We start from the raw sequence: 14,541 nt of genomic DNA on the forward strand, positions 1-14,541 counted from the left end.
TTCAGACTCCATGATGTCATCAAGTGTTCACCCGGGTTTTGTCCAGACATCTTGAGCATGGCTCCCATATGTTATGGGCTACTACAGTCAGTCAATAATGTCACACACTGGAGTGTCATACTTAACTATTGTTCAGTAGATGCAAGATCTGTTGCTCTATTAACTTTTTATGTGAACTACAGTAATATTTGGAAACACTCTCTAGTGTTGTCTAGTAATTCCCCAATGCATCTTTAGTGCTGCATACATGGGTATCCGTTCACCTTTCTGCTAATTGCAATTAAAAAAAGTAACCCTGGTGTCTATTTTTCCCTCTCAATGCATCTTTCATGCTGCAGACTTTATTATACTATCATGTGTCCTGAGATTATATTTCAGAAAAGTATTCCTGGTGTCTAATGCATCTGTCCATGTCCATGTACTGTACGATTTCTAAGGGAAGTTGAGAGGTTTGAACAACCCCCCACTCACACATGTGCATACAAGGACACACATAAACACACACACATACATACAGACATTCATTCTACATACATCAACCCCCTCCAGTCCACCAGGTAGCAGTTACAGACAAATTAACCCCCCCACATGCACACACACACACACACACTTACAGGTGAGGTTGCACAAGGATATTACACACAGACCTCTCATTACCCATCTGTCAACATGCAAGACATATGGCACTCAACAGCATGTAGTGTAGCTATAGTCAATCCTTGTTAGCATCAGTATACATCTCTGTGATGCATGGGTTGTGTTAGTAGGTGATGGCCCTTCCCCTGGAACACACTGCACCCATATACACAGTATTGCTGTGCGCCTGTTCACCACCCTGGTATGTACTGTGCACCATACCTCACATGTGTACACACCATTGCTTATTGTGGATATGTGTGTCAGTTATGTTTGATCTGCTGCTCACAGCCCCTATGTGTCTGACCAACACTTACATAGGATGATATGTGCACAAATGACATTTGTGAATGCCTGATGTCTGATTTACAGATCTCATCCTCAGCAGTTCATATATGGCCAATAAAATACAATTACACTGACAACCTTCAAACCTTACCATGGCTATGGGGAGTGTACACACCCTTATTGATATGGCACCCTCTTCCCTGATATGCCATGGGGCCACATTATTGCATATGTTAACATAACATGAACCTGATATGTGACATATGACCTGTGCAATCAAATGCAGTGTCAGACAAACATGTTAGTTGTGCAGATGCTGATTGAGATGCATACAATTTTTGGGTGTATATTGTGATGGTTTGTTGCACCTACTGTTATGTGTACGACAGTAGTCACTATTCCTGGAAGAAGTATACTAGCATGGGCCATCAGCATTTGCTAGTATTTGGTCACTCTGCTCTACAAATGTCCCCCAACTTTGCAAGATTGCAAGGTCAACTCATGTGCACAGCCCTTGGAGGTCACACAGTGCCATCACTATTGCTGTGGAGTCAGGGTTATGTCTGCCACAATTCATGACTTTAATTGTGTGCAGATACAACCATTCTTAGTGAGCTTTGGATCTCTGCTTCAGTGCACTGTTGTGACACCCGTCTCCATCCTCAACCTTTTTGCAGATGCTTGACAACTATGGCCTACACGTGTGTCATTTTGCAGTGTCCCAAACTCTGAACACCATGTGTACTGGCCTTGTCTCTGCTAATAAATGGCAAACATACAGGTGTATACTGGCACCAGCAAGGTACAGATGGGGATGGTGGGCCTGAGGTGGGGTGAGGTGTTGGTTGTGCAGCACATGTATCTTAATTGATACTGTCTGTAGGTTTACAATGTGGTCTTGGTACACCAGTACACATTGCAATGTATGCCTTTGGGGGAATTTTGCTGTTATGCATACACTACCTGTAGAGAGGCCTGGCTGATGTTTCCTGTGGTACAACAGTCCCAACTGATTACCCTAACCCATGGGCCACACTTATGCAGAGTCCAGGCAATTGCCGACAGAGGTACTTCTCAGCCAGTACTTGCTAGACATTCCTGCATCTCCCTCAGTGTTGTGGCATGTTACTAGGTTCATAGGTTCATAGGTTCATAGATTAGTACTAGGCTAACTGCCCTTGAGAGACTTTTTAAGCCTAGCCAATTACCCCCTGTGAGATTCAAACCCTGTACCTTGTGTTTGTAAGGCAAACACCTTAACCATTAGGCCGCCCTCCCATTAAGCGTTTCCCTATTATACCAAGGAACTCTTTAGTTAAGTGGCTGACTTTCACAGTATGTAAATCTTGGAGGATATCAAGCTCTTAGGTTCACTAAGCAGCTCATTTTCAGAGGAAGACCTTCACCATCCACTGTACCTTTCCATTCAAAACTTAGGGCCTGTCCGGGATTTGAACCCGGGACCTCTCGCACCCTAAGCGAGAATCATACCCCTAGACCAGCAAGCCACATACAGTGCAGTAGCCTGCATGACCAGTTTGCAACATGTGTCGTCATCTGTCTTGGAAGGCCATCTGTTTATTTTCTACATTAATCCTGTCTCATACATCCTCGCCACATACATGACTGTCTGCACTGTTTGCCATGGTATATGCAATGGTGAGGTAAGGCTACACGTCCAACTACTGGGTGCTACCTGTTGGGTATGGGATCTATTCCATGGCTTGTAAGATAGTGTGCAAGCCATGGCTGCCTCTGCTGCAGGTAAGTGGGCACATTTGATGGCCAAACATCTTGGAGAGCAGACCATTTTTTGGTGTGACATTGAGGACCTGTACTTGCTGGAAGGTCCATATTCATTAAGAATGCATGCTGTCAGTACCTCAAAAGCTGCTTCCACAATATGTTATCTGGAGTGTATGCTCACATATGCTATCCAGCATTTGTGAAGGTATGTATTCCCCATATTTGCTGTCCTAAGGCAGGATTCCATATTACACATTCATTGCTCATGTTAGGACCAGATTTCAGGTTGTAAGGGTTATGGAATGCAGTCTTGTGATATGCCGTAGTGTAGATCTGTAACAGTTGCCATTGTAGTAGTGGTATATACACTGTTCTAGCACTATATGAGGGTGATGTTTCAGACATGCCTGTACTGTAGGCCATTTTTCCCGCCATTATGTTCATCTCTGTGCACAAATCTTGCAATGACAGGTTGTTAGTTATATTGCAGGACTCTTACATACCCTTCAGATATGCCACCATAGTGACCACTGTGATGCAGTGCAGTTAACAGCAACAATAAGTGAACATACACAACATTCATTATGGGTAGGCGTGTTAAATGTGTGCATGGAATATACCATGGCCATAACATGACCAGTGTATTGGCAAACCTGAACAAACACCATACTCACCAGCTACAGGCTGCTGCCTTAGAGGTATACCAATAGGGCCTACATAGTTGCGTGAGAGATGTGATATCAGTAGCCACACCTGTGGTATTGTACAAGGTGGGAGCAGCATTACAGTACATCAACAGTACAAACCCACAATACTACAGATTGTGCACATCTGTTTATTACAAATATTTCATCTCACATATGCATGATTAAACTCTTCAGATGCAAATGGATATGCAACAGTGGTCTACTGATGTGCCCTGTGACCTTACCTGCTCTGTCTTCAGCCAATGTGTGGGTAGCACCCACCTCCACTATGCAACCTGCAGGTCTTGTATTTGCAGGTGGGCAGGTGCCCCGAGGCTGGCGAGGAGCTCCTCAACATGTGTTGGGGGGATGGATGGCATGACCCCCCTGTATAAAGCTGATCCCCCTAACCACAGCAGCATGCCCATGGGCATGGTGGAGTAGATCAGTGCAGAGATGTCAGACCTGCTCATAACTGCGGTTATGCAGGACAACATCGTTTACCCTGTGGACAAGATCGTTCCATGGGGTGATCCTCTCCTGCAGATCATGGGCTGTATGCCCAAACAGGGTGTGGTAGTGCTGCACCAGATATGTGATGATGACTTCATTCTCCTCGGGTGTGTAAATCACAAGTTTCTCCCGAGACATTCTGCTTGAAAGACATAAATAGGGAAACAGGTCTGAGGACCTCATACTGCAAGGATATAATAGTTGTTAATACACATCTCTGTCTCCGCACCACCATATCTGCAACAACAATCTGCTCACACAACTCAATGGGTACGTCTACAGCAGACATGCTGTTGGGCCATATATCATATTCTACAACAATTTGTGCAATGTGTTTGCAGTCATGTTCCATGTTGAAATGCTATCAGTGGTGGCCTGTAATGAACAATGTCACCTGCCATTGTAAGAACCACTATGGTTCCATATATGCATGTGTTCTGTTTGCTATGTGACTGCTGCGCAGCTGTTGTTTTGTGTTAATGGGGATTGTGATGATTGGGGAGACATGGGCGAAGGCTGCCAGCCTAATCAAATAGAATTTGAGACATAATTTTATCAACTGTATAAATAAATGTAAAATACAGGCTTGTGTTTTTAAATGTAAGAAAACAATGTAAAATGTGAACTTCAATATTGTTGCAACATTGCCATCTGCTGTAAGGAAAACCAGGCCAAGTATTTCAAATTTGTCTTTTTAATTTGAAAAGATCTTATGAATCTCTTTAATGCTAGAATTCGGCTCCAGGGTGGCTGGATGAAGATTTCATGCCCATTGTTTTAAGGCTAAAGTTTATGACTAGAATTTAGATGTGGAAGGTGTCTTATTGCTCTGGTTTCTTTTAGAATATACATGTGAAATGTCTTCTATTGTTGTAAGTTTCTGAGCAGGTGTCAGATTGCTAAATAATGCAGTTTGTGGCCTGAGAACTCAGACCAGGTGTTAAGATGATGCAGTATGAATACTGGGAAAACCTAAGTGTCAAAAATGTTTGAATTTGGACATCTAAATTATCAGCACTCTGCCTTATGCTCACATGTAAGTTTTTAGCACTGTGATTTCTTGTAGGAATAGTTAAAGCTAGTAAAGACTAATTAGGCATTTTTCTTTGAAATCAGACCTGTCCTACTGTATTATTTTAAGTTTCTGTGTGATCTCTGAACTCTTAGATATCTCTGTGGTGTAGTAGTTTTGCCTTGTGTTTTAATTATGTATTATTAAATATTTTTAAAACCTTCTGCCTGTGGATGATTTATGTAGAGATAGGATCTAGAGTACATTACATATTTATAAAGGTCATTGCAATAGGCCTGTCTATTGGATAATAATATTGCACAGTAATAATTGGACATCCTTTTAAGGGTCTTTTAATAGTTGATATTATTAACTGGGTGGTGGCAGTAATTACTACTGTATAGTCTGGGTAAAGGGGCACAGTTGGAGAATCTGTGTCAGCCTTTCCCAGGAGTGTATGTGAAGTTGTATAAATATTTATCTCAAAGTGTGTGTGTGTTGTGCCAGCTACTTTGCAGGGACACAAAACACTGGTTGGGCAGAGAGGGTACTGGAGGTTTTAGTTTGCTCAGTTAAGCTGAGATCTGGACCCTATATCTGTACCAGTGGGGAGTCTTATTGGGGACCTGGTGAGCAAGGGAGCAGCCAGCCCCAGACTGACTGTGATCTCTATGTGCACTTAAGGAAAATTGTACTTTACTGTGTGTATTAGTTATCCTTTCCTCTTCTAGGAGATGACCTCCCTGGTGTTAGTGTTGAGGATTGAGGCTCCTTGATTGCTGGGCCAGGGCACAGTCATCACAACTGTTTGGCAGTGGTGGGATCTACTTCACAAACTAATTGGCTTGCAGTGGTGTGGGTAGAGCGAATTCCTGTAGCTTATGTACAGTGATCTCTAAAAGTGTTTTATACTCTAAAACAGCCACGCAGTTTATATTCAGAGTTCAGATCACAATTATCTTATTTCTTTTGTTATCTTAGTGTTAGTCAGGGTGAGCATGCAGCATGTCAGCAGAAGAGTATGAAAAGCTGACAAGGAGCCAGCTGGTGGAGATGTGCCAGACTAGGGGACTGGTGCATGGAAACCTGACTAAAGCAGACCTGATTGCAGCCTTCATTACAGCTGCATCAGAAAGCAGCAGCCTGGAGGACAATCAGACTGACAGTGGATATACAATATCTTCGGAGAATGGACAGCTCAACCTTTCTGTAATGGACTTAAAAATCCAGTTGGAGCTAAAGACACTTGAGTTGGAGGCCAGGTGTATGGAACAAGAAGCAGCCGAGAAGATGAGGAGTCTACAAGCTGAGGAAAATGAATGGCAGAGGAGGCATGAGAGTAAAATGCTGCCCCTTCGCTAGAGTCATGGAGGTAATGGGGAAGGGAGTAACTGGACCCCAGAAGCACAAAAGGTCAATAAATTTCTTCCAAATTTTAAAGGAGATAATTTTGATAGCTGCATTCATATGTTTGAGAGGATATGTAGACAGTATGAAGTTGACCAAGGGCTCTGGGTACGGTTCCTGACCCCCTTACTCCATAGTAATGCTGTAGTTTCTTTAGCAAAAATGCATGACACTGACTGTTTTGATTATACTGCTGTAAAAAGACATTTATTAGAATGTTTTAAGGTAACACCTGAAATGTATAGGAAAAAGGTTTTGTGAGCATAGACACAAGGCAGATGAAAATGTATGTGGATATGTTGCTGAACTGAGCGCTTATTTTCATAGCTGGGTGAGTGGATGTCAGGTCACCACTTCTGAAGGGCTGGCAGACCCTTTGGTAAGGGAACAAGCCCTTAGCACTTTGCATGAGGACATGAGGATCTGGTTAGCTGATCGACAGTGTGCTACTTCAGAGGAGTTGGGGAAGAAGGGAGACCTTTACCTAGCAAGCAGGGCAGCCCTGAACAGGAAATGGACTCCCAGTACTGATCATGGGTCTAACGGAACCCATGGTGGGCAGCATAGACTGTCCCAACAGAATCCGCCAGTAGCAGGGGAAGCCACTAGTCCAGGTACACGTCCAGGAGCTAGGGTTAAATGTTTTGAATGCAACCAGTGGGGCCATGTGGCATACAGGTGTCTACGGAGGCAAGGTAGGGAACCAAAGGTGAGGGAGCCTGTAAGTGGGAAAGACAAAATGCCAATAGTAGGTTGCCTTGGGATAACAAGGATACCCAACTACCACCAGAGGTTATATCCTATTGTAGTGAATGGCAAAGAGGCCATTGCTAAGAGAGATATAGCCTCTGGTGTAACCATTGTAAAGACTGCACTGGTTACAGAGGAGCTCTACTTGCCTGGGCAGTCTACTCTAGTCAGGGCTTTAGGAGGGATCCCATTCCAAATACTATGATTTTCAGCAGGGTAGGTTTCCCAAAGGAAATACTGTCTGACAGAGGTGCCAATTTTATGTCAGACCTACTGGCTTGTTTGTGGAAGTCCTGTGGGATGAAGCACATGAAGACTACCCCCTACCAGGTCATATGGGCATAAAATGTACAAAGAGGAGTATTATGCAAAACTTCTATTGGCCTGGAATTTCCAGAGATGTAACAGGGTACTGCAGGACCTGTGAGCAGTGCCGAAAGGTAGGCAAGGCAGGAGACAAGGTAAAAGCTCTTTCGATACCTTTGCCTGTGATTGAGGAGCCATTTCAGAGGGTAGCTATGGATATTGTGGGTCCTCTGAGTACCCCAAGTTCCACAGAGAAAAAGTATATACTAGTGATTGTAGATTATGCTACACAATACCCTGAGGCAGTGGCTTTGTCCTCCATTGAGATGGAGAAGGTGGCAAATGCTTTGCTAGAGATTTTCAGCAGGGTAGATTTCCCAAAGGAAATACTGTCTGACAGAGGTGCCAATTTTATGTCAGACCTACTGGCTTGTTTGTGGAAGTCCTGTGGGATGAAGCACATGAAGACTACCCCCTACCATCCCCAGACTAATGGTCTTGTTGAGAGGTTAAAATCTACAATGAAGCCCATGCTATGGGCATTTGCAGATCAGTTTAAGAGGGAGTGGGACAAATATTTGCACCATCTGTTATTTGCTTATAGAGAGGTTCCCCAGGAATCCATAGGTTTTTCACCCTTTGATTTGCTGTATGGGCATAGGGTGAGGGGACCTCTAGATTTAATTTGAGATGAGTGGGAAAGTGAGTGTGAGTCTCACAAGGAGTCTGTTATGGCATATGTCCTGAACCTCAGGAAAAGGCTCTCAGAGAACTCTTGGGCCTGGACCAGGAGAACCTGGCAGAAGCCCAACAACAGGAAAAGGTGTGGTATGACAGGAATGCTCGAGCTAGAGAGTATGCTGTAGGGCAGCAGGTGATGGTTCTCATTCCTGTCAGACACAACAAGTTGCAAGCAGCTTTGGAGGGACCCTACAAGGTGGTAAGAAATGTATGTGATGTTAACTGCATGGTGGAAGTGCTAGGCAGATGGCAAGGGCACAAATTGTACCATGTTAACATGATGAAACCTTACCATGATAGGGAGGCCCTTGTGCTGAGCATTTGCAGTGGATTGCAGGAGGAGTCTGAGGGAGATCTGGTGACTGATTTCCTCAGTGATGCTTGGGCTGACACCTCGATGGAAGGGGTTAACAATGTCCCACCAGCTATCTCCTACTCAGGTTCGAGAAATCCAAGCAGTGTTGCAGGAGTTTGGGGGCATGTTCACCGGGAAACCAGGGAGCACCCACCAGGTGCAACACCAGCTGGATACAGGACCCCAATGGCCTATCGGGCAGGCCGCTTATAGGGTGCTTGAGAGAGTCAAACAGACTCTGAGGGAGTTACAGGAGATGTTGGAACTAGGGGTAATTCAGGAGTCCCACAGTCCTTGAGCCTTACCAGTAATGTTGATGCCAAAGAAGGATGGCAGCACCAGGTTCTGTGTGGAATACAGGAAATTAAATAGTCACACAGAGGCAGATGCTTACCCTATGCCTAGGACAGATGAGGCCCTAGAGCAGCTGGGTGGGGCTAAGTATTTTACAACCATTGATCTTACCAAGGATTACTGGTAGGTGCCCTTGACTGCCAGTGCTAGAGAGAAGTCAGCCTTTGTGACTCCTTTTGGCTTGCCTGAGTTCACAAAGATGCCCTCTGGGATGAAAAATGCCCCAGTGACTTTCCAGAGGCAGGTAGATCATATCTTAGCAGGAGCAGGAGGGTTTGCCTTTGCTTACATGGATGGTATTGCTATCTACAGCCATTTCTGGCAAGAGCACCTTCAGCATGTCAGGGAGGTGCTGGGCAGACTACAGTGGGCAGGGTTGACCATTAAGCCGAGCAAATGTCAGATGGGTATGGCAGAGGTCTCCTACCTAGGACATAGAGTGGGGAGTGGTAAGATAAAGTCAGAGCCTGCCAAAGGGGAAACTATTCAGGCATGGCTTGCACCTGCTACCAAAAAGCAGGTGAGGGCATTCTTAGGGACAGCAGGGTACTACAGAAAGTTCATTCCCAAGTATAGTACCATAGCTGCTCCCCTTACAGACCTGACAAGGAAGAACAGGCCAGATAAGGTAGTGTGGACCCCAGCATGTGAGAAGGCATTTCAGAAGCTTAAGAAAGCTTTGGGAGGACCCCCCTGTGTTAGCCAGTCCAGACTATAGCAAAGAATTTGTTGTGCAGGTGGATGCTTTAAACTATGTGGTGGGGGCTGTACTTAGCCAGATTTCTTCAGAGGGAGAAGAGCACCCAGTGGTTTACCTCAGTTGTAAGCTCCAACCCAGGGAGGAATGCTATGCAGCGGTAGAAAAGGAATGTCTAGCCATAGTGTGGGCACTACAAAAACATCAGCCTTATCTGTATGGAAGAAAATTCACTGTGATGCCAGATCACAACCCTCTAACATGGTTAAACAGAGCCAGTCAGCAAAATACTAAGTTGCTTAGATGGAGTCTGGGGTTGCAAGCATATGATATGTTAGTGCAACTCTGCAGTGGTAATAGCAATGCCAATGCAGATGGGCTCTCTAGACAGGGAATGGGGTGAGGTACATCCAGATAAACCTGAAACTCTCAAGTGATGTTTCTCAAGGGGCACTTGAAAAACTTGCTTGAGTTCCTGGGGGGGGGGGGGGCTGATGATTGGGGAGAAATGGGGGAAGGCTGCCAGCTTAGTCAAATAGAATTTGATACATAATTCTATCAACTGTATAAATAAATGTAAAATACAGGCTTGTGTTTTTAAATGTAAGAAAACACTGTAAAATGTGAACTTCAAGATTGTTGCAACATTATCATCTGCTGTAAGGAAAACCAAGCTAAGTATTTCAAATGTATCTTTTTAAGTTGAAAAGATCTTATGAATCTCTTTAATGTTAGAATTCAGCTCCAGGGCAGTTGGATGATTTAATGCTCATTGTTTTAAGGCTAAAGTTTATGACTAGAATGTAGATGTGGAAGGTGTTTTATTGCTCTGGTTTCTTTTAGAATATACATGTGAAATGTCTTCTATTGTTATAAGTTTCTGTGCAGGTGTTAGATTGCTAAATAATGCAGTTTGCGGCCTGAGAACTCAGACCAGGTGTTAAGATGATGCAATATGAATACTGGGAAAACCTAAGTGTCAAAAATGATGTAATTTGGAATGGCCTTAGAGACATGGTTGTTCATAGGTTGATACTAGGCTATCTGTCCTAGGGCATTTATAAGCCTAGCCAGAGTGTGTTTGGCTTTTGCCACCCTCTTAAATTAGTTGACTGTGCCTCTGTATAGTAGGTTACAGAAGGTAGCCCTTTTATGGTTAGTTTACTGTACCTCTGTCAAGCAGGGACACAGAAGAGATCCCAGGGATAAACTTACGATCTCCCATCCACTCATCAAGATTTCTCTTGAAGAGGGTCAGTGAGGGGCTCTGCCTAACATGGATTGGGATTTTGTTCCAGAGTGAGGGGAGCCTCTGGGATATGAATCTGTCCCTCCAGCATGTCCTATTTATTTCAATGCTGAGGTTCAAGTCCCTGGAGCGTGTAGCTCTAAGGGATTTGGATTTCCTGAGGTGAAGCATGTCCATTAATTCTGGGTTGGACATGGCTTTATACATCAATCACAGATCGCCTATGAGTAGGTGGTACGCAACTAAGTAGAGCTGGAGTTTCTTTAGCCGAACTGCATAAGGCATCTGTTTGAGCCCATTGATCCTCTCGGTGAAGTACTTTTGGGGTCTTTCCAGTTGCTGCAGGTGTCGGGTAAGGTACATCCCAAATGGGGCATTGTATTCAATTATGGGCCTGGTAAGTGATGAGTAGAGGGGCACAATGACCTCTAATGATCTAGATGTGAATCCTTTCATGATAAGGTGGGCTATATAGAAGGTCTTTCTAACCACTTTGGCAATGTGATTGTCAAAGGAGAGATTGCTATCTACTTGGGTCCCCAAGTCCCTGATTACTTCTTCCATACTTAATGGATTACCACCTATGTGGTAATTTGTGGGCACTTTGTTTTTCCCAAAGGGGATGACTATGCACGTTTTGGCATTTAGCTTTAGGCCATGGCTCTGGCACCAGTTATCCATCTCTGTTAGACCCTTTTGGAGGATGCTTGTGTCAGCTGGAGAGTCGATTAAGGCACCCAATTTGCAGTCATCTGCGAACTTGGTCAGCCATAGTCCACACGTGTTAGCCTGTACCTCGGAGAAATATATACTGAACAAGAGAGGTCCCAGGACTGAGCCTTGTGGGATGCCACTTGTAACTGGTTTAGAGTCTGACATGGCACCTGCTATTCTGACCATGTGGGTTCTATCCCTGAGCCAGTTTGCAACCCATCTTGTGACATAGATGTTGATATTTAAGCTGGTGAGCTTATTTATCATGGCTGAGTGGGGTATTGTGTCAAAGGCTTTTGCGAGGTCCAGGTAGGCTGTGTGGACTACCTTCCCTTCATCTATGGCTTTGGTAACTGTTTCAAAGAAGTCGACCAGGTTCAAGAGGCAAGATCTGCCCTTAACAAAGCTGAATTGGGTAGGATCCAGTGTCTGGAGGATCCCAATATCTTTGTTTATGATTTCCATGATGATACACTCCATAGATTTGCAGACCAGGCTAGTCAGGCTTATAGGGCGATAGTTTCTGGGGTCTGTTGTGGCACCACCTTTGTGGAGTGGGACCACTGTTGCTGTACGCCATTCCTTGGGTACATATCCTGTAGTAAGGTAGAGATTGAACAGTGACTTTATATGAGGGTTTAGTTCTTCTTGGAGCTCATGTAAGATGCAGCCCAGGACATCGTCTGGTCCCGTTGATGCTGTGTTTTGTGCTTTGGAGAGGGCAGCTCTCACCTGTGCATCTGTGATCTCAGGAAGGCTACACTCTGTTGGGATAGACATTTGTTCTTTTGGGCGGGAAGAGGGGAGAAGTTTGCACTGAACCTTTCTGCTAGGATGTTGGCAATGTCTGTGGGTTCAGTGTATTTTTTGTCATTTTGCACTAACTCAGAGCATATCTGGGAGTTGCCTCCCAGGTTTCTGACATAACTAAAGAAGGCCTTGTGATTATCTTTAGTGTCTTGTGCAATTTTTCTTTTGAAGCTGGCCTTAGATGATTTTATGAGGGATCGTAGTTTCTTGCTAGTACTGATCAGAGATGCCTTCCCTTTTTGGGATTTTGCTCTATCATGTAGTAGCTTTCTCCTTCTGTTGTATAGCTTATTTATGGCCAGGGTCCAACACACAGGCCTCCTGCCTTTGGAGGAGTGAGTCTTGGTTTTAATTGGGATAGCATGCTCCATGCATTCCTGTAGGTGTCCATAGAATGCTTTTGTAAAGGATTCTGCATTTTGGACCCTATTTTCCACTGGCCTGGGGGCTTTCAAGGATTCCACTTTGGTTTTGAGAAGTGTGAAGTTTGCTTTTGAGAAGTTCTTCACCGTGGTTTCCTTGGCTAAGGGTGGGGACGGAATATGGATGTCCAGTGAGATTAGTTTATGGTCTGATCTTACCAATGAGGGGTAAGATCAGAACATGGGGTCTCTATGGAACATAGAGACCCCATGTTGGTGATGACCAGATCCAATATGTTTTCCCCTCTTGTGGGAGTGGTGACCAGTTGTTCCATAGCATTTGAGTTTATAAATTCTAGGAACTGTTGGGTGAGGGTGTTTGGGCTTGAGTAGTTTTCCCAATCAATGTTTGGGTAGTTGAAGTCACCCAATATAATGGTGTTTGGAGAGACCTTCATATTCTCCAGTGTTCTCAGGAAAGCCGAGTGAGGTTCATGTGTTTGGGAGGGTGGTCTATAGCAGGCTACAAACTGAAAGACAGTTTTGCCCACTGTTAGTTGCACATGGATGGTCTCTGATGCTTTGTGCAGTGCCACTAACCTGGAGGTGTGGGTATCTTTGATAAATATGGATACTCCCCCTCCTTTTGTGGTTTGGTCCGAGTTTTGGGGCCGGAAAGCATGGTATGAAGTATAACCTGTTAGTGCTGGTGTGCTCTCAGGACCCTTGAACCAGGTTTCTGTTACTGCACAGATATCGATATTCTCCATACTGAGGAGAGTCTCGAGTGTGTGCATCTTGAGGTTTACACTTCTAGCATTGAGCAGCATTACCCTTAGTTTTTTTTTGTGTGTGTTGTCTATGGAGGTGGGTTTATCTTTTGAGCCTTGCCTAAAAAAGGCACTATGGGGGAGGCAAGAGCCTTTGCCAGTATTCAAAAACCCAGGGGTGACAGGTGCAAGCCGTCCCTAGTGAAGCAATGTGGCTTGTCGAGCATGTCATCCCAGGCTGACAGACACTGTATCCCCTTTGAATAACACCAATACTTTAGCCAGTTGTTAAAATTGATCATTTTGTCTTTATACTTTGGCATCATTCTTGGTGAGGGTAACATGCTACTCAAGGTCAGGGTCATACCGGCCTGGGCTACATGATCAAAGAGCTCCTCTATGTCTTTTTTCATGTAGTCCAGGGAGGTACATCTCAGGTCATTCACACCAGCATGGACAATGACAGAGTCATATTTGTACTTGCTTTGGAGTGACCTGAGTGCTTGTGTTATGTGGTGGATCCTGGCACCCGACAGGCAGCTTACAGTGACTTTCTCCTTGTTCAGCCTGGTGAGATGGACGTCAGTGTGTCTGACAATAGAGTCACCTATTACAAATGTATTAGGTGTGTTGTTTAGCCTTAAGGGATGTGACTGTGTGGCACACTGACTTTGTGAGCTATGTGCTATGTGGGTATTGTTTCGTGGTAGGGGTTGCTTGGATGTCTGCTTTGGAGGTCTCTGCTGCTTAGGCAGATTTTTATTTAAAACCTCCAAGTATGTTTTTGTGTGTTTATGTGTTTGGTTTGCTGATGTGATAGGTCTATGTGAGACTGGATTTGTGGTGTGTGTGGTTACCTTCTCCTCCTGAAAGGCTGGGCCAGTACTGGGTTGAGAGAGCTTAGCCTCCAGTTTGGCTATGTAGCTGCATCTCTCACATATATTTGAGCTTGTTGGGAGGAGGAGAGGGTGGTCTGTATACATAAGGCAGTTGTAACATTGATTCAAGATTCCCAGATTCACCAGCTGGACTGGAGAGTAAACCCGAAACTGACCTTTGGACATGCCTGAATAATATAGGGAACTACTTATTGACTGATCAGAAAGAACCAATAGGGAGCAAGTGCTTAAAAGGAGTATAAGAGG

General features: G+C 44.4%; 1 non-coding gene across 1 annotated transcript; it reads right to left on the bottom strand.

The window, feature by feature from the left end:
- Nucleotides 1-2,360: 2,360 nt before the first annotated feature.
- On the bottom strand, nucleotides 2,361-2,432 carry TRNAP-AGG. The gene has a single exon. It is a non-coding gene; the product is annotated as a tRNA-Pro (tRNA).
- Nucleotides 2,433-14,541: the final 12,109 nt, after the last annotated feature.

This window comes from Protopterus annectens, chromosome 3.part0 (assembly GCF_019279795.1).
Source record: "Protopterus annectens isolate FY-2018-M chromosome 3.part0, PAN1.0, whole genome shotgun sequence".
NCBI lineage: Eukaryota > Metazoa > Chordata > Ceratodontiformes > Protopteridae > Protopterus > Protopterus annectens.